Source organism: Perissodus microlepis, chromosome 14 (genome assembly GCF_051167445.1).
Source record: "Perissodus microlepis isolate ML-2025 ecotype Zambia chromosome 14, ASM5116744v1, whole genome shotgun sequence".
NCBI lineage: Eukaryota > Metazoa > Chordata > Actinopteri > Cichliformes > Cichlidae > Perissodus > Perissodus microlepis.
Genome location: NC_140474.1, coordinates 28,122,224 through 28,148,178, shown reverse-complemented (window position 1 = coordinate 28,148,178; position 25,955 = coordinate 28,122,224). Strand labels below are relative to the sequence as shown.

The window sequence follows — 25,955 nt, the reverse complement described above, 5'->3', positions numbered from 1 at the left end:
CGAGGCTTTTGCACAGTACTGTATATACACTGCAGAATAGCATTTTAAGACATTCAAACAGTATAATATATATAAATGGCCTCATCACTTCTCTGGAACCCCTGAAAATGTCTGAAACTTGATTGCTACTGATTTAGCGCATTTCCCTTCGAATGATTGTATTCAAGTGTGCTCACGCCTTGGCATAAGCTCCGAATGATTGCAATGGAAGCAGATTTTGAATTACAGTGTTCTTAGCAATGACTAAAGACTTACATATTCCCCCATAATCCGGCCGCTAATTACATCCTTGTAATGTTTGGTGGATTGAGCATGAAAGCTATTTATGCATTCACGCTTTACTCTAAGCTGATAAATGAGCACGGCGATCGCTAGTGAAGACTAATTATTTTGGCCCGTTAGTTCCTCCAGCTCGTTAGGCACGCTCACGAGGAACGTGTCCTCTAGTGTTTTTGTTTTGCATATTAAATGACATTTACGCAGCACATTTACATCATTACTGAAAAAATGGGAGGCCCCTAAATTGTGTTTGGTTTCATTTGATTATGTACAGTATGTTTTATGAACACTGCCTTCACAGAAAAAAGGAAAGCCTTAAGGAATGCAATTACTGAATCGTGAAGGATGTCTCAAAGTACTGGTATGCCACTGAAAATGGCCATTAAAGGGTGAGATTAGCTGAGAAAGATAAGAGAAGTACTGTTTGGCCCTGTGGTACATTCAATCCTCAGCAATGTGAGGTAAGAGGCATGGTTTATGCTATTAGAAGCTAATTACAGCTGGACCACCAGAGCAGCTAGATATAATATATAGCTGCAGCGATAATACACATCCAAATTAGGAGCAGAGATCACCTTGACAGCTAATGGTAGCCACAAGTGCAATTTCCTGGTAGGCGATATCTGTGTATCACTCCATCTTACAACAAGCACTCAAATTCTTCGTCCTTCCGCACCTCTGTTATGATGCAGAACCAGACTTCTCGACACATGAATCCAGTGGTATGCAGAGGCGTCTGGTAGGCAGTTCTGAATTAGCTCAGCGTCTTTGAAAGACAGACAGAGCAAGCTCGAGGTTGGCATTTAGACGTGACAAAGATGAAACTGTACACCGCTTCTTGGAATAGCCACCTCACTTAGTGGCACCGGCAACTTAATCTCCTTTTCACTTTGCCTTGGGGTCAAAGGAGCGTCTCTCGCCTTCTTCCTTTTTTCTTTCTTCTAAATCTCTCTCTTGCAAACACACACACACACACGCACACAAGTGCAGTACACCGCAAAGTTGTTTTACATATCCTGACCTGGTGTTTAAATGCTCAAAATAACCACTGACACCCGCTCCTCCACCATTCAAACACACCACAGCTGCTGCGGTGTAAAAATAGCACCGTCATCTTGAGGTGTCTTGGAAGAAATCATTAAGTTAGATGTGAGGTGCTGATAGGTGATAAGACTGGATGCCATGAGAAAATGTATGGTCAATTACACCGCGGTGACCGGCGAAGACATGTAAAGTAGGGATGAAATCCTGATTAAGCTGCGATGTGAAACCCTTCAGCTAAATGTCAAGTAGAGCTTATTTATGACAGAGTATGTCTATCTTTCATACCTCTCAGGATGCGTAATTGTGTACTTTCACCCAGCAACACATCTTTTTTGATTTGTTGTTGATCTTCTCTTTTTTTATTCATTAACCAATCAAAATCCTGGCACTGGGTTATCTACATTTCTGACCTGGAACTGTAAAACGTCCCTTATAAGACATAAACAAACTGATTTATGGTTCCAGACACGGTGTGGGACAGTGCTGGGATAGCCCAAGTCTAGCAAGCTTGTTAGAAAAACACTGAAGGGAATCCCCTAAAATCTTGAAGACTACATTAACAGTTCTGAGCAAAATCCAAATTTGAGGTTACGTATCATTCAGCAAGGTAACACTATTTCTTCTGTAAAATACTTCAGAAAAATTTTGCAGTAAATTTCCAGAAATTGTAGACCCTTGCATGGTACAGATTTAAAAGGGAAGGTTCAAAATTGAACTAACAGAAGTCAAGATGCCCTGAAATGTATTTTTTCATAGGTCAGGATCCCAAAACCTCTGGATTCAACACTTCCCATGATGCAACTCAGTTGCAACTCAATAGCATTATTTTTTCTGTGTGGTAAATCCCACATTTTTCAAACTCTATGCCCCTAGCTCTTAACGCAGCTTTCACTTTCAATATCTCTTGACTCACACGCTCAGCTTTATATTACACTCACACACACACTTTTTACAAACGTCTTCCACTATAGAGAGGACAAGTATGAAAGGAAGCAGGATGAAAGCAGAATGGATAAACACTCTGTGATTGTTTTGAGGAGTCAGTGGGTGGTAGGTAATAGAGCTGGGCCATATTATATCGTTCACAGTAATACCGGTGCAACGTTAGGCAATGATAAGAAAACAAAATATCTCGATAGAATATGGATAAAATGCACATGCTCAGTGCCTTTGTTTTCATACGCACATGGCGGCCGGAGAATGAGAAGGGCAAAAGCGGATCGTTGAATAAAACAGATAAAGCAGAATTAGTTTGTAAAAATGGTGCAACTTCAGTGGTGTGGAACTGGTTTGGTTTTTGGCCATCAGATACCAAAGCACATTTTTTTGTAGAACATGCAAGCGGGCCGTCGTTATTACCGTATTTTTTCGGACTATAAGGCGCCCTTAAAAGCCTTTATTTTCTCACAAATCAACAGTGCACCTTATAATCCATGGGAATAGAGCAGCTGCGAGAGAATTCAGCATTAATGAATCAATGGTACAGAAGTGGAGGAAGCAAGAAGAATGAGTTCAGTAAAGTTAGACTTATCTGACTGTTTTGTTTCACTTAATGCGCCTTATAATCCGGTGCATCTTATGAAAAATATGTATTTGACTTATTTATTTGGCACACTGCAGTTTCATGTTGCAAAGCACCTCTTTTTAACTTTTGTGGATATTATACATTGGAAATGCCTTTTGGTTAAACTGTCAGCAAGGAATTTGCATTTGGACTGTTAAATATTTATAAAGCTTTAATGCACATAAAAAACAGCTGCTCGTTTAAGTGAAAATAAATTGATGGGGTTTTTTTTGCACTAATAAAGTTGTGGAGTTGTAAAGTATTTTGTCTTGCATCAAGTATATCGTCAGTTATATCGTTATCGCAAATTTTCTCATATATATCGTAATAAATATTTTTGGCCACATTGCCCTGCCCTAGTAGGTAAGACATGAGGTGGCTGCAAAGAAGTGGTCAGGTGTGATGTGAACGGGTTAGTGAGGTGGAAAACCCACCATGGACTCAACATCACACTGTGCACGAGAGAAGGACAGAGCAGAAGGCTGCCCAGCCAGGTCTGCACACACACACACACACACACACACACATAAACACACACACTGTACACAAACCCACGTGGACTACCACAGAGCCAGTGAACAGCTGGGTTAGGTTACAACCTGTAAAGCCACACTGGCCACAGGACATCCAGCAGGAAAGGGGAAAAACCACCATGTCACCAGGAAGAGTCACCGTCAGCTGACAGCCACGACATTCATTGGGACTTTGATTTTTTATGATTGCACAATATTATGTAAGTACATTATGGCAGGGGATAAATGAAAAAGTAGGTGAATCCTGAGCTCATGTTTTTATATTTATTTGTTTATAACTCACCTGGTTACAGTGCATTAAGGTTTACAGATCTTACAGATGTGCTGCTTTGTTACAGGTGTGCTGACAGTGGCTTTGCTAGCTGTCTGCTAGGCTCTAACTCAGCTACATAGACCACACGGAACCACTTGACAGTGTATGTGGTGCATTTAAAGCATGTTTGATGATAATTACTTGATATGCGAATAACTTTTTTAATCTAACAATTCTGTGCGTCACGTTATTCTAATCTGTTTCTTAGAATTAATTTGCAGATATGTGAATTCAGTTTGCAATCCAAACTAGCCTTGGTAGCAGACCAATCAAACTTCTTGAGTGTGGTTGGTAGGATATGGTCATTTCTGGTTAAAAAACAAACAAACAAAACCCTCAAAAACAGCATTGCACTAGCCAAAATGCTAAATACTGAGGCTTTAAAATGTACACCCCAGCTTTTACTTGTGGTTCTATGAACATTGGGAAGATTCTGGGTTCAAGTAGTTACAAGTGGTAAATACATAGTCCTACACAAATAAGGTAAGAAAATATCATTTGTATTATCACTGTTGCACAAGGAAAAATAGTTTAGAAGCTATTCAATTTAGCGACACAACATATATATATAAACAATGGAGAAATATGGAGAGAAATATATACACACATACACATATGTGTGACCAGCTAACACCCGGGTAGCTTCAACGAGCCAAGTAGCTACATGGATTTTGACTGGAGTGGGGCAGTCTTTTATGGCATTATTTTTGTGCCACTATTCTGAGCTGGTCTAAAAAGTTCCCTCATCTCACTTTCCACCGTGCTGTGAGTAACACTGGGTGCAGTTGAGCCCGTCCCATCTCGATCAAGTGACGAGGACAACGATGTGACCGTTTCAGGAGATGATTGAGTTTCTTCTCCCCCCTCCATGCTGTCAGACACTTGAAAGTGACCCGCGCGTGCTTCTCAGCCAATCACAGCGGTACAGAGACCCAGCCTTCCGTTTCCATTAAACTCCTTCCGTTTCCACTATACTCTTTCATACTCTTTCTTGCATACATATATTTTCTTCAGACATGTATGCATTCTCTTCTTACATACATATATTATTTGTGAGATTAAATGCATAAATGAAAATGCATGTATGTTAGAGTGAAAATTTGTAAATATGTACATTAAAATACATGTATAAGAGAGCACAATATTGCAATGTGTGTGTTAAATATGTGTAAACATGAGAATAAAAATATCTAAATATAAAAATTAAAATAAAACTATGTGAGAGTGAAAGTATATGTATGTGAAAGAAGAATATATGTATGTGAGAGTGAAAATATATGTGTGTGAAAGAAGAATGTATGTGTGTAAGAGTGAAAGAATGAATTTTGGCTTGTACGGCCCCTCATACAGTGGAGTGTATAGAGACCTACTCTGTACAGCTAAAAGTGGGGCCGGATCATCAGTGCTTCAATGAGGTGGTGAGGGGAAGACTGTGGGTAGAAGCTGTTATTGAGACTGTTTGTTTTTGACCTGAGTGACCTGTAGTCTTTACCAGATGGGAGGGGTGAGAGTGTCCAGTGTGAGAGGGCTTGTGGAGTCTGGAGTCTGCCAGAGTAGATGTCCCTGAGGGGCACTTCATTATTACTACCCTGATTCAAAATGTAGTCAGTAATACAATTAAAATTTTAGCTTTTTCGAGTAAATCAATTTAATTTCTTTCTAGTATATTTCGATAACCTCCATACCAAAATGTCAAATACAGGCAAGAGAAAAGAAAATGTTGATGATAAACAAATAAAGTATAATATTATCAATTCAACTTAATAATAATCTGGATGAAGAAAGAAATGGCCATCATTTAAGTAATATAACACAATAATACCCCAAACAAATCATTAACCATACTGTACCACTACGCTAACTGTGTATCTGATAAGACTGAAAAGTCATGTGGAATTACAGGTTAAGGTGAAATAAATTTTGTCAGGATGTGCTGTGTGGCAGGCAGGAGATGAGGACTCAAAATGCAGGACTCTCAGACTCGAGGGATGAACTCAAAACCACAGCTTTATTTGCTGGCCGGGAAAAGCATACAAAAGCAAACTAAACTAAACTGGAAAATCACAAACTAAACTCACAGGGAGACACAGGGAGATCCACACAGCATGAGGGACAACACAACACTGACTCAGAGAAACACAGGGTTTAAATACACTGGGAAGTAACGAGGGGAATGAGACACAGAAGGAGGGCACAGCTGGGAGAAATCAGAACTGACGAGACAAGGAAGCAAAGTAGGATACACTCACGTGAGACACAGACCTTCAAAGTAAAACAGGAAGTAACACACACACGCAGACTTGACTAGGGGAGACAGAGCAACTAAGAAACACAGAGAACAACAACAAAGAGACACAGAGGGCAGCTACTAAATACTCAGAACTAAACAGAATACAAGAAAGCCAAACTAAGGCACTAGACTATACAATAAACTGGGGCAACAAAGAGAACTAAGATCATAATACGAAAACTTTGAGACACAAGAAACTCAACACTGGGTCACCGACCCAGGACAAATTTAGCTTTGGTTTCACCTCCAGATGAATTTTCCTAGTTTCTTTAATGAGGAAACAGATCACATTCCTGCCTTCATGTAGTTATGGGAACACAACTATTGGTACAAAAATGTCACTCCTGCAAAAAGCCTGCTGTGAGAGTCTGAAATGGAAAAAGTGTTAAACTCTGACTCTGTGTCACAGCTCGCCTGTCTGAAGGAAAGAAATGTAGACGGTGTTCTCTGCCTTAGATCCTCATCGATCATGTTTCATTGTAATTAATGGCAGTTGTGCTGTTTTGTGCCTTGCATTAACTCATACATTCTGCTGCTCATCCTGACGCTGCAAACTCAGAGGAAAGACTCCAACAAAGAGCCGGAACAACTAAACAAGACCTCTTTGTTAATGTTTTATCAGAGCCAAAAAAACATTCAAAGCTGGTCAGTGAGATTAGTCCCCTATTTCTAACTTCAGCGGCACAACACTGTATATTTTCCAGAGGTTTCATTTTGTAATAGACGTGAAAATGTAAAGCAAGAAAATCTCACAAAGACTAAGTTTTCACACAACACCATTCCAGGTACTATGTTGTGGTACTATGTTTTGCCAAAGTAAAATTGTGCAAAACAGATCTTATATATTCAGGAGAAGACCTCTTCTAAATTTAAAACTCTATTACGGACATGCCTGATTAGTTCACAAATTACTGAAGACAAGAAGCCCACAGCCGACTCTACTTCCACCAACCCATGAAATACTGTATACTGCATACAGTGGGTTTGAAGTCCCTGCTACAGCTCTCCAGGCTACAGGCAAAAAAGAGAGCAAAAATAACAACAGTAACATCCATGAACAAGCTGTAATGATTTCTCTCAACCTATTTCACTCCATTGGCAATCTAACATGTGAGCCCTACCCTTTGAAGTTGGTTCTTTATAATAATTTACACTACGCTTCAGCTTCCACTGTTTTACTTCCTGTAATGCACTTTCCAACTCTGCTGTGTTGGGAGCCCAGTAAGCATCTGATAGCTTTGGGACTAAAACCACGAGCAGACAAAGTGATGACAACTTGCAGCTTAAGTGTGAACTTCTAATTCTACCACTGGGTATTATGCCTGCGCTCAGGATATATGGATTCAATATAAACCCGAGAATATTCAGCACAACGCCGAGATGCAGACTCTGCGGAAATTATTAAGCTTCATCATCGGGCCTTTTATTAGATATTAAAAAATACTCATTATTAGGCTGAGCGGTTCACAGTTATAAAGTAAGTGTGATCCACTTGGTGAAAAAAACAAAGTAAATGTGAGAACAATCATCCAGTGTGTTCACGTACTGGAAACAGATCTGTAAAGCTATATGTGTCGAATAAGTTATTGTTATTTAGTCCAAATAAGGTTACAATGAGCCAAATTCAAGCAGTCTTACAACTGAACAACAGAGGATGCCAGTCTAACCAGAGGGATAGTTAAGTGATGCTATGATAGTGTGAACTAGAGAGGTTACCCAGAGCCATTTCGCCAACAAGAGGACAAGCACTGCAAACCAAGCAGAAGAACTGCCTGAAGCCAGAGAGACAACTGCGTGTGTTTATGTCTTTGTGTGTATGTGTGCGTGTGTTAGGTAGCATGGCCACACTGCAGCAAAGCTCTCTTTTTGCATCTAACTGAGGTTATGTGAGTGAGAAAACGTGCTATGGAAAGCCTGTAATGCAGCCCTGGACCTATTTTGTGTTTTATTACCAAGTCAGTTACAGTGGAGGGCAAATAACGACTTGGTTGTAATTCCACTAGTCCTTGTTAAGTGATGTGTGAGAACAAACTGGTGTACGAGGTGATGCAGAACAGGCAGGCAAACAAGCACAACAGACCCCTGCATTCACGTCAATCTCCAGTACTATTCGTACCAGCGGACACATTCATACACACACATTTTGACATAAATTAACCCCGTCCAGCACTTTTCATAATGTGTTTATAGAAGAACAACAATCAACTAAAATCTGGAGTTTTGTGTCATTTTATTTCGTGTCAAACACTTTTTTTTTTGGCTTTTTCCTCTCCCAGCGTCTCCATTAATGTAGGATGGCTCAAGCCATCTGTAGCTGACATGAGGAAATCACTGCTCACATGCCGTCTGTGTGTCTGCGTTAGTCTGTGTCAGAGAGGTGCTGCGGCAGAGCCGTGGCTCTCTTTCTTTCCTCCCTTGATCGAAAAAAAAAAAGAAAAAAAAAGAACCTTAGCAATCAGCACAGAGGCATTTGCATTTGATTTACAGAAGCTTTGTGGTCGAACTTCCTCAGAGGAGCTACTTTAATTCCTCCCCCCTCAGGGAACTAATCACGGCACCAGCTTCAGCCATTAATATGGCTAAAATTAAAAAACTGCCCAGCTAACGTTGCAAGAGTTATTTAAAATTAAAAAACCAATAATAATAATACTATTTCACTGAGTACCCAACTTTAAGTAAATTGATTTAAGAAAGTAAGTAAGCAACAACCCTTCAAGATATTGAGGAGTAGAATCTCTAATAAGGGTGTTCCTATTATGGTGCTTTTGTGTTTGTGGGAACTCCATGTAATCCATACCTGTCTATATCTACTGAGTAAGTGGCCTCTTTTGTTATTTGTAAGAAGAAAACATATTGACAATCTTGTTGATCTAGCTACGGAGACTATAAATATTACAAAACTGCTGACAAACCTCAGTCCTGCGGCATCCACCAGCCATTATCACCATATATGAAACAAGCAACTGGAGGAGCAACCCGCGTTGCCTCTCCATTCTCCGCCCCGCTGTGCCTCTCATTACACTGCAAGGGCGGCATCGTTACCATTGAGGGCTGACAAATAGCTAACTTCCCTTCAACTCTGCTTCTCTATCATAAACTGGGAAATAAAACTGTGGTGGTATTGACCCTCTTTCAGTGTGCATGCTGGGTCAATCTCATACCATCATACCCAGCCTGCCTGCTTCATTTCAGTGGCGACACAAAACATGGCTACATCTGCGTTTGAATGTGAAGCAATCGAGGCCAGACTGATTACCGAACATGGTGGCAGCAGTGCTTTCCGGACTCCAAACACACATGGATCAATGAACCTCAGTTGATGATTGCTATAATTAGATTTGATTTTCTGTCTTTACCATTTTTCATGAAATGCGGTTGAGGTCAGGTGAGAAAACTCACTTTTCAGCTGCTGCCATAACCTCCTGTCCCCACTTGGATGAGCTCATTACATTTAAGAGCTAATTAATGAAGGCAGTATAAATCAGTGGCATTGTTGTGGTAGAGACAAATAAAGAGCTTCTACTCATAAGTGAATGTCTTGAAGAATAAACCTCCTCATTTACAAACCCATAATCTAATCGATGACGTGCTGCAGTAAAAGGATAAACCTGCGCAGACACAACGCACACAAGCACATACAGTGCAGTCTTCACGCTCCAGTGGCTCGTAGTTAAATCCACAGGCCTCCTGTGTAACTGATGTGCTCATCACACTGCTTGAGTGCCAATGCAGTAGGTTGTACACACAGACACGCCACCTACGACAGTGCTTTTTCTCACCCTTTTCATTCTCATTCAAATGTAAAACATGAAGTAGATCAGAAAGAAATCACTGGTGTGTTCAGGATTGTGAAAACACATAACAGAACAGTTCGACATTAATCTCATCGTTCAGTTTTTGCCAGGCTTGTGGCACTTTTCCTAAGTCTTCATTCTGTATGTGGTGGTGACTGGACCAAAATTCAGTCGCAAATACAAATCTTGCCCTGTTGGTGACCCTGATTCACTAAGAGGGCAAGATTTTGAATCATTTTTAAATTAAATCCCCAACCCTAATAGCTTTTCCTTAACTGGGAAGCTATTTTAAATGTGTTTTAATGTGCTATACAAAAAAAGTTTAGCCTAAGCTAAACTAATTGCAAGCTAACGCTGGTATACAGACATGAATCATCATTTGTCTCATTGAAACTTACCAAAACTATGTGTTTAAACTATTTCTAGTAACTTTGCAAATATAGACTGACTATAAAAACATCACAGTGTTTCACAGCCTGTCAAAAACCCTGGAAACTAAAACTCACATGCATCGATTAATTGAGTTAAAATGAACTATTTGCTCTCCATGTTGAAAAGGCTAAAACACTAAAACTGACCTGAGGACATTTTCACTACTAATGCTATAAAAGCTATAAAGCTGTATAATGCAGTAGGTTTTGGTGGGACCACCTTTCATATATATTCTGTTAGTTTCACTTCTACACAGTTTTTCAAGGCACTTGGCAGGTATGAGTGGTGGTAGGTTGGGATGAGTTCTCTGTGGCAGACGTACCATCTGTTGCAGAACTCATCTTGTCACTGAAGACAGTTCTTCATGAATGCCATGCTGAAGAGTTAATTTAGGATCAGCGAGATGCCTTTTCGAATGGCACTGCGTGATGACTAAGAATCTAAATCTCTATGTGTCTAATGTTTTGCACTGCACTCTAAGCTGCCTAGTAACGGCACATTTCTAAGCGGTATGGTGTCTGAATTACCAGCCAGGATTGACTTTTTGGAGGTACTATGAAGCACCGTGGATTTCACTCAAGTCTGAGCTGTGTCTGTACACGCCAAACACTAATAGAGTTGACATCAAAGATTTCTCTCCCACTGCGACAGCCTAGCAAGATACTCGCTCTCTCTTTCTCCGTCTTGCTCCTTATCTTGCACCCCTGTTCTCGACCTATGGCCCTCCCCCTTTTTCTCCTTCCCTCCCTTTTTTCTCTTTCTCTCTCTCTCCTCTACTTCCCACTTCAGGTGGTTGTGTAGCAGGGTGGAGTGTCACCTTGCTCAGCGCCCAGCAGCCTGTGGCTAGATGATGATTTATAGCAGAGGAAAGCTGGGGCTTGGGAGATGAAGTTGGTGGATGGCTTGGTTTAAAATCACTTGTGGCGGTGTGTGAAAGCGAGGCGTGATGAATGAATATAGTCTTTGCACGCCACTCAAAAAGATCTTTCTCCAAGTTAAAGTAGGTTTTAGATCCATCCAGAGGCTCTGGGCAGCTTTTCCGCCTAATGATCTTTTCATTCTACACTCCCGTGTATTAGGATGAAGATGCGCAGCAGACGATGCCAAACTGAAAAACCTTGAAGATACCCTGAAGAATCATGCACCGACAAACACTACAACATCAAGTGGTAGTGCTTTTGAAGGGTTGAAAATAAATAGATCACACTGGATACATTTTTACCCAACTCAGTTTTTGAGCAGAACCGCTGGAGGTCAAATGCAAATATCTCTTTGTTTTAATTGATGCTCTGTCTTTTGACTAGGAGCTTCCCATTGTGTAGAATTCATTAAGGAAGAAAAGCATCATTAATGAAATACAAAGCCTTTCAGATGTTGATGGTAGAAAATGAATTGCTTTGAAAAAACAAAGCCCCGATCTTTATATATCCCCTTAAAACATTTGTCAGTAAGAATTAATGCAGAGAGAGAATCTAGATATATAGATGTTAACAATTACTGTTGTTGCATGTACTGTAAGTAGTCCATGAGGACAGGAATAATTTTCATCTGCTCAGGGTAACAATTGGAATAATTTCTCATTTAAATGCATGTTTTTTTTCTGATATCAGAAAGAGCCAAGAGCAGCTTCATGTTCGGTATGCTAATACGATCCACGTTATGTTTATTTTACATGGATAAAATCACACATATCTGTGGCTACGGGAACCCCTGTGATGTGTTGCTCCCAGTATGGAGCCACTCCCTACAGCTCACTGAATAACTAGAGACTTGCAAAGCATACAAAATAGCATGCGTCTCCAGGACATTTACAGTAAGAATGTGAATAGATTTCATTTTTCCTGTTACATATTAAAAGAAACACCATTCTGAGCACATCATATCTATACTACATCTAAGAGTGTTTCTCAACATACACAGTATTTCACATTTACATGAATGATTAATCACTCCTCATGTATGAACTACAAACAGTACGAGCGAACAACTTGTATCAGCCAGAACTACTCAGCGGCCAGTTGTCCGTACTGTATGCATACTGCATGAGTCATACTGTACAACAGCAAGTCACACAGACAGATTGTGCTTTGCTCTCCATCTGAGTCCATTCATATGTCAGTAATATCACAGCACTGCTCTGACATCTCCCATTGAACATATTGTCTGACATGTAAAACTGGAAATCTGAAAAGTCCCCATAACTGTTTTCAAATTACTTCAGAGAATATATGAAATTTTAGTATCACATCATAACCATTTATCAAAAATAGCGTTGTCTGTGTGGCCAAATCTCACGCCTCATATGTCTACTTTAGACACAAAAAAGGGTTAAATACATACTCCAATACTCTGCTAGCTGAAATACTTGACTAGGGCATCACGTGTATGAATCCATCGCCGAAAATGCTTCCCAACAACTCGATTTCTATCTAAGCAACAGCCGCATAAAAAGCTGCTTTGGAAAATGACTAGCCCTTAAAAAACCTTTAAAAATGCATTTATTTCACATTTTCAACAATAAAATAAGACCTGTCCTTTAAAATGTAACGCTTCAGCATACAACCCAAGCTGTTTTAAAGAGGCGCCACATAAAGTCTGACTGCCAAACCAATGAACTGCACATCACAACACGACTCTCTACTATGGGCCGAGTTCAACTTTTATGAACCTGTTTGGTTTCATTCTTGTTGAACTGAATCGCTGATAACATTTCCCAATTTCCTTTTACAATTTGTTCACAAATATTCTAGTAAAGGCAATTTGCAATTCCGTCTGTGGCCTGGAAAAAGCTGCACCACTTCGGTTTGACTCATATTTTATAATATAGTGTTAGTTGACCCATTCTCCATCAGGATAGTTCAAAGCCCTACAACTGGCCCAGTTCCCTGCATGTGGCAACAATAGCGTCACCGCACAGTAATGAATCAAATTAAGTGGAATGTCAGCTAGGCTAACAGAGCTCTCCTTCTCCTCTCAGCACGAAAAGGAATAGCTTCATGGCACCAATTTGTCTCTTTCCACCCTTACTGGCACATATTTTTGCATTTAAACTAAAAAAAGCAACAAAACAAATCTACTGGCAAAGACACGAAAAGTAGAAGAGAGAAGGCTCCAGTCCAACTGGAAATATAATCTTTATTCATGCCTAACAAGGTAGACAGGTTTGACTGATGTAGAGCAAGACCTTATTGGTACAATGTAAACATAAGCAATAAAATAAATGATATCCCAAGAGAGATTTTGCATCTTTACCCCTTTCCTTCTCTCATTCCCGCTCCTCGCCTCTCTCCTGTGAAGATTAAAGTAAAGGTGTTGTGAAGGAAGAGTGATACTTTACACTGACAGAAGTAGAGGAACAACGCGGCAATATGCTGATGATATGGTGATGAGGACAACAGAAGATGAATGTGTGAAAGACGAAGACAGAGTGCAGGAAAGATGGGGTGTGTTTTTCAAATGAATGAATATACATTGAGGTTTGTATGCAAATGTCTGAGTGGTTACTGTCACACCGTAATGTCTTTGGTATTCACTGAAATAAAGATTGCATTTAGAAAACCCAAAGAAGCCTCTTTGTTTCCATTTGTTTGCATTTTTAATATAAAGCCAACTTTTTTACATTAAGTGTATCAAATACTAAAAAATGCTATTATACAATAAGGATGTTTTAATATGTCAGTCTGCATTAACTAAAACATCTTCAATTTCCAGTACTGAATGGAGTTAAGACAAGCACTACCAATGAATTAGGATATCAAATAAGCATGCTTCAGTGAATTATTTGAGCTGAGCACATAGACACTTTTTTTCTTTTTAGCGGATGACATATTAAAAAACAAAAAACAAAAAAAACTCCACACATGCTCAGTAACCCTTAAAGATTCATGTAAGTCAACATTTAACAAAACGGAAACCTGAATCATTACATTAATTAAGTTTGTCAGATTTTTCTCTACCTCTGTCAAAACTGATTATGACAGTTAAAAACTAGCCAAGCTTGTAGTTCAAGCATGTGAACACCAAGGAATAAAAAAAATATGCTGGAATGGATGCAATAAGAAAAAGATCAAATGCAGTTTTTCCAATACTATTCAGTGTAATAACTAAATCCTGGATAGAAGATAGCAGAGAAAGCACAAAATGCTGAGAATGACGAAACAAAAAGGAAGACTGTGAGATTATCACTGTAGTTATAATCCATGCTTTACAATATTGCCCACAGAAAATCGTAAATCTGCCACATGACAGTTTATAGGAATGATTGGACAGTACTGAACAGCAGCTAATGCACTGTGGGCCACTCTTTCTATAGTCATATATAATCGTGATACAGAGTCACTAAGATTAGCAAACATCCTCGAGCACAACTATTGTCCCAGCAGGGAAATATGACTAAACACTAATCCATAATTTTGTTTTCCCATTTATATATTTCAAAACTGGGATTTGCCATTACAGAAACAATCCCAGCTGTCAGAGTGAATGTGAATCTGTCAGCGTGTTCATTCTCCTGCTAGCGCACTCTCACCACGAGGTCCGGCACCATTTACGAAAATCACGCTGCTCAGGCCATTGAATTTCAAGAGCTCTGTAAATGGGGAGAGACAGTCTCTTTGCATTGGCAGTCACAACCCAAAAGGTGTATCCGATGTCTTGAGGCTGCAGGGAGAAGATGAATAAGGGAAGCTGCATAGGACTGGCTCTATATATAGTAGGTAATCTGTCATCTCATTTTTGTCGTCTCCCTTCCCCTCGTTTTTGCTTTGAGGAATGAGGGATTGATGTTCAGAAGATCAGAGGAAGTAAGAAGGGAATCTTGAAGGCTTGGAGAGAAGAGAATTAGAAGGGCTGGTGTGTATGCGTGTGCGTTAGTGTGCATGTTGGAGTAAAGAAGGCGCTTGCACCGATGACTGCTGTTTTTGGAGACCCAGTTGTAGCTGGCCCAAGTCCAATTCAGATAGTTCAACTCTCCCAACTACAAGAGAGAAAGTAAAAAGGGAAACTATACATCTAACAGTTTAGCTTCAAAAGAGTTCCGCTGATTCCCATCCTACACTGCAAAAAAACTTCATTTCCTCTCAATCTGCAACACTGCTGTAGCCTAGAGTCACATATCTGAAGCGGATATTGTTTGAACGTCCTGTCAGTCCTGACAGGTTAGACTCCCTGACAGAGACATACAGAGACAAGAAGAGTTGAATATTGTTCACAAGCACGTACACACATACACATGCACACGCACAAAAACACTCAAGAAAACACCTTTGGGAAAAAGCTGAGGGGCCCTTATGGAGCTCCTTTTGATAAGGTTCACCATGTGGTCACTTCAAAGCACACATGTAGGAGTGGATAAAATAGAAGCAAAGGGATGGTGGGAGTGAGAAACAGACATGAGGTGGGATAAAAAGGCAGCAGCAAACAGCGGTAGAATGAACCAGGGGAAGGGTTGGTAAGATTAAAGAAAATGCAGGGAGGGATTACTCTGCAAAAAAAGAAAGAAGGAAGCAGATTTGCAAGGAAAGACAGCAGGACACACGAGGGTAAAGGCACAAACACAAGCGCCCAATGTGCAAGTGCATGCACACGCGTGCGGTTGCACATACACTGCATTCGCACACCTGGGGGAGACGAATCTGGAACATCGGCGAGAGGATTGGGAGGCCGAATCTCATTGCTCTGTGCCAGCTAAAGCAGCAACTTTTTGCTGAGAAAGAATCCACACACTGATGAGTAGCTAGCTACGGTGTGGCCTGCAGGCACACACCAGCACATGAGGGAAAGAGCGGGATCATTAGACTAACTGAAGCATTCATAGACAGTAGACAGTTAGCTAGCTAGCTCCATCTAGAAACACTTCCACTAAATAATTCACAGAGGTGTAAATAAAATATTATTCCAGTGGCCTTCACCTTAACAAAAACTGAAACAAGAAAGCTGCCATGCTGAGTAATGAGTTCTTCTGTAGGAGATGAGTTCAGCTATGACAGCCAAGCAGATGAGTACATAAAAAAGACCTTACCTCAATATTCAGTTATTCTCATTGATATTCAAAAAGGGGGTTGTGCTGCTTGGTTTAAAACAGAATATTTCATCTATATATCTGGCTTTGATAATGACACTGTAACATGCCATCTCTCCAGATTTAAAAAAAATAACAATAATAATAACTAGAAAGCAATGTTCTCCATCAGCAAGAACCCAGCAACTGCATAACTGTCCTTTAATTTTCCCAGAATAACAGAATGATAGCAGGACATTTATTGCTTTTCTCCCACAGCGAAGAGTGCAATATCTTTCTGCATAATGTATGAACACGACAACATGGCCTAAATCATACCACAAAAACAAATAGACTCGTAATCGATGGGGCGGCGAGCTATTTGTGCGCATTAGATATCAGTCTTCCTCACATATATAACACAATATTAGGACAAGCTGAAACACAGCCAGACGGAGATTGGCAAGGACAAGAAACCAAAGCACTAACACTGAGTCAGGAGAAGATGAATAGGCCACAGGTCTTTTCCACGTGTCCCACTGGGGCTACAGTGCTACAGCGTGGTGATGTAGTCCTCACCCTGTGTGCCAAAACTACAATCGAGAGCAGAAATCAATACGTACTGCAGCCGATTCCTCACCGTGGCACCCGTGATTATGACAACCACTCCAGGTGGTAGGAGTATGGATCATATTGCTTTCCTGGCTCAAGGCCTCTGCTTCTGGCACACAAAAACCTTCTCATTTCCAAAAGGTCAATCAATATAAAAAACGGGCTCATCTCCCTCTGGCCAGCTTTGTATTTCTTAAATTACACAGTAATCAGTTTTTAATGGGTCCCCTGGGATATGAAACCCCCTAAGTGTCTGCAGCGCAAGACCGAGCAGCATTTCTAAAACTTAGAATCTTAATCTCGCGTGTGAATTTCATATCCATACACTTCACTGAGGTATTCACTTAGAATAAGGCAGATGATGGAGGACATTCTCCACCACTATTTTATTTTAGGAAGCTGTCTTCATATCTTTGCACTGCTCTTGACGTCCAAATGCCAAGGTTAAGAAAGTTAAAAAGATGTCCCGTGATTGAGCCCTCTGAGACTGATATCTAAGGACAGCTGCTCTTCCTCTTTCCTCTCTCCTTCTTTTTATGCTCCTTGCCTATCTCCCTCTGTCAATCCCAGAAAAAACTTTTAACCCCCCCCAACCCCCGATACCCCCTTGCAGCTACCCCCACACATACATCTCCGAACTCACCAGATTTCCTCTCCATCTGCTGCCTGTCCTAACAGAGCCCCTTCGCTCTCCACTATTTTCTCAAATATTGTTTCTTCATTTACTTACAACTACATGATGATTTGCTTACAATTGCTCCACTGAGGCAAATTGTCAAGTTTTCAATGCCAGTAAACATTCAGTTAGCCAGTGAGTCAGAGAGGCGAGCAGTCTGTGTGTGTGTGTTTGATATGTATCAGGGGTTTCCTCTCAGCTCCTATTACTCTGACACAACACGTTCTGAATTAGCCACCTGACACTAGCCACTGCCCGAACCATAGGGCTTGACCTCGGGTGTCCCCCCCACTTTGCTTGCGCAACATAGGAGTGCAACACCTGATCAGAACAAACCTCACTAAAGAGTGCAAATTCCCTCCTGGAGAAAAGATGTCTGTGCAATAGAAAGAGCGTGTGCTTTAAGATTCCAGGTTTCCCATCCAAGTACCAACTCAGGTTTCAGCACACAGTAAAATATTCACAGCATTCAGTAACCTTGTCAAAGTTACAGACATGGTTTTACTGACTTTGTCATGGCCTATTTAACGTTAAGTTCCTATCAAATTGCCGCTACCCTCTGAACCCAACTCACAGTTTATATCCCGCCGTTCGCAGATACTTAAAGGTGTGATGATTAATCTCTGTGCTGCTGGCGTTAATGAGCAGTGCCCTCTTTCTCCTAGTCCTGTGGCTGGCATCTGCCCGCTTCACACAAGGAGAGAGGAAAGTATGCAGCTGGCCCCCTGGAGGGCAGAGCAAAGACGGCTCACGTTGATTATTGGAAATACTAATACATTAATCCATCCAAATATCTCGACCCACAGTTTATTTCTGTGGTGAGTCTGACATTTTGTTCCTCTTTATACAAGATGTTCAACGATGACTCACGTGTGCTTTCCTCTGAGGATGAGAGGGCAATGTGTCCACCTTTGCACCTACAAAAGTATAAAACCCACTACTTAAAACATTATTTTTCCTTTTTCCCCAAGATGCAGTCTAAAAACTGCAAATTGTACCTCTGAATGGTAATGTGCATTATCGCTGCAGAACACTGAGGGCAAATATGGCAAAAGTATGTGGCAACAATGTTACTTGAAGCTACTGTGTGATGCCAACTATGAGACGGTACAAGGACAGGTTTGTTTAAAGTGGACATCTGATCACGCGCGGGCATCTCAGTAATTAATAGGCATGAAGTGTTAATTCAAAATGGTATGTGTTTCAACTTTCAACTTTAACAGGATTACAAAACACATTCTTCAGAAGTGGCATCTGGAAGGTAAGAAGTAGGTTGGGATTGTGACTCGGTTATAGTTTCAAGTCACATTGTGGTAGCAGCTCTTTTTCGGTACAGTAGTGATTTGCTTGGACTGATAGCCGTGTCGTTCCACTCATACTGTGCAGCCCTGACCTCTGTCGGTCTCATAAACACTGGCTTTACAAAATTTGATTACATGTACGTGTGGAAAGAAGAGGTCAGAGGGGCAGAAAGAGTATGTATGAGAGAGAATGACTGACAACTTGTATCCCTAAATCCCCAGAAGAGAGCAGATCAGAAACAAGGTGCAGTGCAGAAGAGTCAGCAGTTATAAACAGTTACTTACTAGAGCTTGTACTATCAAACTCTTTGTCATGATAACCTCTTGTTGTTATAGCTGTGGGATTAAAGAAACCTATAGTAGTTTGTATGGAGTTCCACCTATAACATTAGTTCATGTTAGCCACATTGGACTAGAAATGTCAACAGGAGGTCAGTCGGAGATCTTGTTGAGAATACATACAGCTAGGGCTGGACGATATATCGAGTTTTTAAAAAATATCGATATATTTTCATACGAGATATAAGATGTGACAGTATCGTTTATATCGATGCAGTATATGTTACGTTATAATTATACTTGTGGAGCCGCAAGTTTGCCTCTCTTTTATCCACTTTTGTCTCTATGCAACGTTACTCGACCTCGCCTCTCCTTCACTGAACACAACTCCCCCATCGCTTCACCTGCAGGCAACGACAAGATGGACACGGCAAATCTCCGTTAACGAGTTACCGCGGATCGCCCTGTGCGTGGGGCTGGACGGCGTCAACGTGTTAGCGAGCTAACCGCGCTAAAGACATGCATGACCTAAAATCCTTTCATTTTCTCCAAAATCGACAGTGCGCCTTATGTATGAATTCTGGTTGTGCTTACTGACCGCGAACCGATTTTATGTGGTACTCGGCGATCAGCAATCTGTCAAGAAATGTTTCAGTTCGACTTTGGTAAGCTACGGAGCTGCACCGCTTGATGGATTGTCGGAGCATTACGGCTACCGTAGTCCGGAGCATCGGACAGTGATACGTACTGTGCTTCAACGTAATATTACCGTATTGTGTGTGTACAAGCACCTGTTAAGAGACATGGTTACGAAGCAGATTTCAAACTCCAGGCTGTCAGTCACGCAGTAGAACTTGGGAACAGAGCAGCTGTGAAATCTGTCTTTGTTATTATGCTCAGTGTCTTTTAGTTTACATTTTCACTGCACAATTGTGAGCTTTTTGTTATGCACAAAAACAACATTGTTTTCTTTTATTTATGGAGCATTATTATTTAATAAATGCTGATAATTTATTTTTGAGTAATTTCTTCATGTACATCTATGCTGCATGTTAATAAAAGTGCCTGTGTGACATCTGGGACACAGCTTTGACTAAGAACTCTCTTTTTGTTCTTACCTTATGGCTTAAAAAAAATATCGAGATATATATCGTATATCGCCATCCAGCTAAAAAATATCGAGATATGAATTTCGGGTCATATCGCCCAGCCCCACATACAGCAACCATCTTAAGAAAAAAAACAACAAAGAAAATAAATGGAAAACAAGAAGCACTCCGAGAGAGCAAACCTCCACGAAGGCGGCACAGTCTCTGGGTAGTATTTATATTTAACGGAGTAGTATCCTGTTTTGTATTCATTCGTGTTGTTTTCTTTGTGCTTTTTAAATGGAATTCAAGAAGGTTCAAGACATACAAATAACGTGTTTTGGAGCCAACGTGAAAGAAAGGCAGATGTAAAACATAAAACTGAGGTCGGAACTCAAATGTGACAAGCTATGGATCCAAACTATAAGAGTCAGAGGCCCACGGTAATGTTATATTTAGAATCCCGTTATACATCACATATGTTGTCAATACAAACAATGGCAGTAAAAAACAGCTTTAAATTGATTTACATAGAATAATTATCACTTTGACCTTCAGATTGATCTGTTGGTGTCAGAGTTCAAATGCGATATGATATTTAAAATCTTTATGTGGTACTTTTTATATGTTGACCTTGAAGACCTTGGTGGATGCAAGACAAATTTTAATGTCTTGTTAATGTGACCCCGTATCAGTAAGGTGATTTTATCCTGTAAGTCAAATAGAAATAAAACACATTATGAGCATGCATTTCAAGGTGTCTATATTTAGCTATGCCCAGATATAAAACTGTGTGATTAGAAAAAAAATCCCATCACTTCTTTGGAAGCACTTGGGAAGCTGACATTTCTTTTCAGTCACATTCATTTTCTTGGCAACCTGCTAAAACACAACAATAATTACCTGCTTTTAACTCTGCTGTAGTAGTGTCCAAAACTCCCGAGGGAAACATCTGGGACTTTTTTAGCTGCTCAGTACTCCCGAATGCTCACCAACAAATTGTTAACCGTGTCTTGTCTACTATCTTGACTTGACCAGGTACTAAAAAAAGTTCAAAGTGAACCAAACAGTAAAGTTGTGGGACAAGCAGCTAAACAATGAGCCCAAATGTTTTTATAAAACCCTGTTTGTTGAGCGACTAGCATCGTCTTTGTGTGGGATTTATGGTTTCTGTTGTAATCCTTACAGCTTTGCTCTGACACCGCTCAAAGATTTTCTTTTCCATGCCTGCTCCTTCTGTGTGTTTTGGTTGATCTGAGTTCTTCGTTCTTTGTCCTTTTTGCACTTACTTCCTGTTTTATTTTGAAGGTTAAGAAGGTTAGAAAGGTTTGAAGGCTAGAAAAGGAGAAAAGTTGTTCCATTTGGTGTTTTGCCTTTTTGGTTTTTTTAAACGAACTGTAAACAGGAGGCCATGGCTTTTAGCCTTTTGACAGACACTGGGTCAAATTTAAGAACTTCATCCACACTATCCTTTTTTCGCATTGTCACATGCAAAAAAAAGAGGTCCGCTAGTTATTTTCTTTACCTTCAGTCCATTGGTCATTAGTGCTGACATGTGCCCGCACTCAGTTTGAGATCCCTGATCATATCTCCTCGTCGCCTAAGTTGCATCTTTTAAATTTGAACAATGGGAGCCACCTCTTCATTCTTCCCGCAATCCTATACTTCTCCCAGCCTCCCACTCGCTCCCAACTTCCCCGTTCTTCCATTGTCCTCGACTGATATTATATGAACTCTCATTACAGGGGTGGTAATAGACTCTTCAGCACCAAGATCCTCTTTATTATCTGTCAGCTGTGGACTACATCTCTAAGCTGATTAGCCAGAGCCGTCTTTTCAGCATTTCAATTAGGAGCGTTTTGAATAGTCAAGCAGCTTGCACGCCTTATATTCATTACTGACATTCTTAGAGCACTATGCGACTTTCAAATCCAGTAATCCAAGAAACATATTGCAGCAGTGAGGATGAAAGGGCAACAGAAGAATGACATCATGGCAGATTTTAATATTGGTCTCACAGGCAAAAGTAGCTATTAACAGCGATCCAAAGCAATTTACAGCAGCAGAGACACTTGCAGTTTAGCATAAATGGCCCAGCTGGCAATCCTGTCATGTACACCCATATGCAAGCACGCACGCATACACACAAACGGTTTTTCATATGCTTTAAAAGACAAATATATTCAAGAGAGTTATATTTACCATCACATATTAAGCTCTGTGCCTGAATCTTATCACTGCAGAATGGTAAAAATTGATAAATGTGTCAGTCTGAGTAGCATGAAGACTGGACATACAGGTAAAACACCTGTATGTCCAATTCGGCTGTTCGGCCAGGTAAAGGGCCACAAAAGGGGAAAAAATGAGAGGGGATGAAGCGGAAGAGCAGGAAATTGAGGGAGAGGAATGGGAGGAAGAGGTTGTGACTCCTAGTACTAATGGATTTAGGTCAGATGACGAAGATATGATTTGCTTTGCACGCTGTGTGTGTTCGTGTGTGTGTTTGTGTGTGAGCTTGCGTGTACAAGTGGAGGGCATGGTTTTGTGATGTCATTAACAGTGGAGCCAAAATACGATGATCTCGGGGTATTATCAGTATCTGTTTAAGGTATCCGGCTTTGTCAAATACCCACTTGACACAGGAGTCACCATCATGTTTTATCATTCAGTCTGACTCTCTCACTTTCACACACACAAACACGCACACACACACAAACTCCCACTAATCCATTCAAGGCATTGTTAATCCAGCTGTGTGCTGGTACAGAGATGTGCTGTACATGGCTGACAACCAAGTCACCAACGCTGATGTCATACCTGTGTGTATTTCGGTTGCCTCCGTTGTAATCGCTGCTGTTTGCGAGGCACACGCAGCACACTATTATGCGACTACATCAAGGAGCCTAAACCGTGTACTCTGCTCTCTGCATTACAGCACACTGAATTTCTCTCTGTAGAGATCCTGAGTGTCACAAACGCTCGTGTCGGTGCGCTAAGTGAAATGTTGTTGTCATGTTCTCAGCTGTATAATTTGACAAAGAGCTCAGTCTCACTTAGAGCCTCAGTCGGGGAGAAGGGAGCAGAGAGGGAAAAGGGATGCAGTTGTACACACTTGAGGATTTCTACAGTAGTCATGTACCATTTGCCACAGAACAATGGAAGTGGAGTAGCTGAGAGTCAAGTGCCTTTTCCCTGGGCATGTTAGTGGTGCTTGTAGAGGAAGACGAGGGTCTTCCACATTTCATATTAGATTTTTCAAGTGAGTAGATTCTTTTTTTTACCATTGTGGTTTCAGTGAGGTCTCTTTCTCTAACCTTAAAACATAATATCCCTCATGTTTAATTCAACGAACACGTTTAGACGTATTAAAATCACAAAAGAAGTATTTCATCTCATCACCTTGACACTGTCTGATCTGTTTCTCAGGTATGGTAGAGTGGGTCTGTATTGTTGGAGTGTTATAATCTGGTCAATCTGCTTTAAATGCTTAGTTTCCAGCAGTTAATGCATCTGTTTGTCATCGACATGAGGGGATTTCTTTAATATAGTCGCAGCTCTGGCTGAAAACACAGCAGTGTCACCAACCTGCTCCATCTGATTCAAAATTGTATCCACCGCTTTGCCCTGCAGTACTCTGCAGTTTTTGGAGGTTGACCAAAACAGCTTTTTCATCAATTAAGTCATGTTAAACTTGCTTTTCTTTGCTTAAGGTTAAAGTAAAAGTGAACAGTACAGTCCCAACGTGTTGGTTTATGCTATTTTAGGCCCCAGTCACACAAGTATAGAAACTGTTGAGGAATTATCTGACAAACAAATGTGTATTCTCCAACCAATTGGGGAGTGGTTACTGGAGGTTGTTGGCAGTAATTAAGAAATTCACACAGGCCTAGAGAATGGTCAGCGACCCCCTGGTAACCTCAGGCCATTGGTTGGCAAGTGGGTGCTGGAGGTTACTGCCAGTTGCTAGTAGTCCCTGCTGTGTGTGATGCTGGACTGAAAACCTCTGTGCAATTGCTTTGATCACTAGCAGGTTACTGCTGTCTCCAGGGGTTTTCATGCAAGATGCCAACTTGTCTACAAACTACTCGCCAAGCAGCAGTGAAACTGAAGAAAGCGATTGTAACTGTCAACAGAGAACATTCACCAAAACGTTCTGCCCTTCAGTTGCAAAAGGGACTACTTTCTCTTTGAAAACAGACAAACTCAAGTCCCAGTTTGCCACAAGCAACTCTGCAGTAGGAAATAAGAAAAAGGAAATAAGAGGATGACATTTTAATTTGCTACCTGAACACCCATATGCACCTTTTAACAGAGACATATATAAATAACACTGTTTTATATAGCCTGCTGTATTATTGAATGACTAAGTTCACTGTTATGTCCCACAATAAGCAGGAAATGAGGGTGTATTTACTGAATACAAATAGCCTGCTATAATCATTGTTGTTGCAGAACTTTGCTTGCTTGCTTTGAGTGCCGTGCACTCTCATACTGTGGAGTAGATTCAGGCACCCTAACAGATTTGAGAATTTCATTTTTAATTCAGTGGTAATTTTAAATGTTGTTATTTTTTCCTTTTCTTTTTACAGAACCAGGCCAGGGACAGAGAACAGAAGAAGAAAAAGTTGGCTTAAAGGGAACGTGGACGTGTAGTTATGAAGAAGTTAGGAAAAGCATTCATAAATAATTTCAATGGCTATACAAATGATGATTGTAACCTTCAGAGATGTTTTGCTGGAATAAATGGGGAATAGACTGATTCTTTTACGCTACTTTTCTACTCTCCCAGAGCACTCAAAGACTTTAATAGAACATACTTGATTCACCTATTCACACCCAGTCATAGAAGTGCTTTTTCTATGTTTAAGTGCTTTCTATCTAACATTCACACACATTCACATGCATCGGAGAGCAACTTGGGGTTAATATCTTGCCCAAGGATATTTGGCATGTAGACAAAAGTAGCCAGGGATTGACCCACTAACCTTCCTAACCCACTTAACCTCTTGACTTACTGCGACCAACAAACATAATGAGGAAATAAATGTAGTTCTTTACATTTCTAATAGAGTGGATTTTTAGGACTTTTCAGTTACAAACTAGAGGACGCATTTTTTCATGCAAGCCCAGATTAAGATTTAACTGCCTGTGTAGCATGGACGGACTGGGCGTGTGTGTGGCCAGAGACAGGGATAAATAAGGGAAAGTAAAGGAGTGGACACATCCAGAAAGAACAAGACAGATGTAAAGCTATGCTAACAGGAAGCACAAGAAACAAGTGAGGAAAAACAGTATGCATAGAAAAAAGCATGATACAGGCGAGGCAGAAGACTATCAAAGTAAAACAGGAAGTAGCACACTTAGACATGTGGGCTTGATACAGGGACTGGAGAGAAACACTCATGAAGACACACAACTTGATGTGGGAAGACAAAAGCACGCACATAGCAGACAGAGCTGAAAGACAGAGAGAGAAAGCTAAAGAGCAAGGGACGAGAGAGAGACAGAGAGACAGAGGAAGAGCGTGCACGAGAGAGCGACAACAAACTTGACATTCATAAACAGACATGATAGACAACACAGAGACATGACAGGCATACAAATTAACATGAAGACAAGACTGACTTCACAGAGAGAGACCAATAACTAACACAGGAAACTAGACACGAGAGAAGGAACCAGCTAGTGATGATGAACACTGACTTAATCACATAATAACAAAAGCCTGAATGACAACAAATACAAAATATAG

At 40.6% G+C, this 25,955-nt stretch overlaps 1 protein-coding gene across 2 annotated transcripts in view; it reads right to left on the bottom strand.

Annotated features, from left to right (window-relative positions):
- igsf11 (immunoglobulin superfamily member 11) overlaps positions 1-25,955 on the bottom strand; it is a 115,550-nt gene that overhangs the window by 54,037 nt on the left and 35,558 nt on the right. The gene's annotated exons all lie outside the window — the stretch shown is intronic.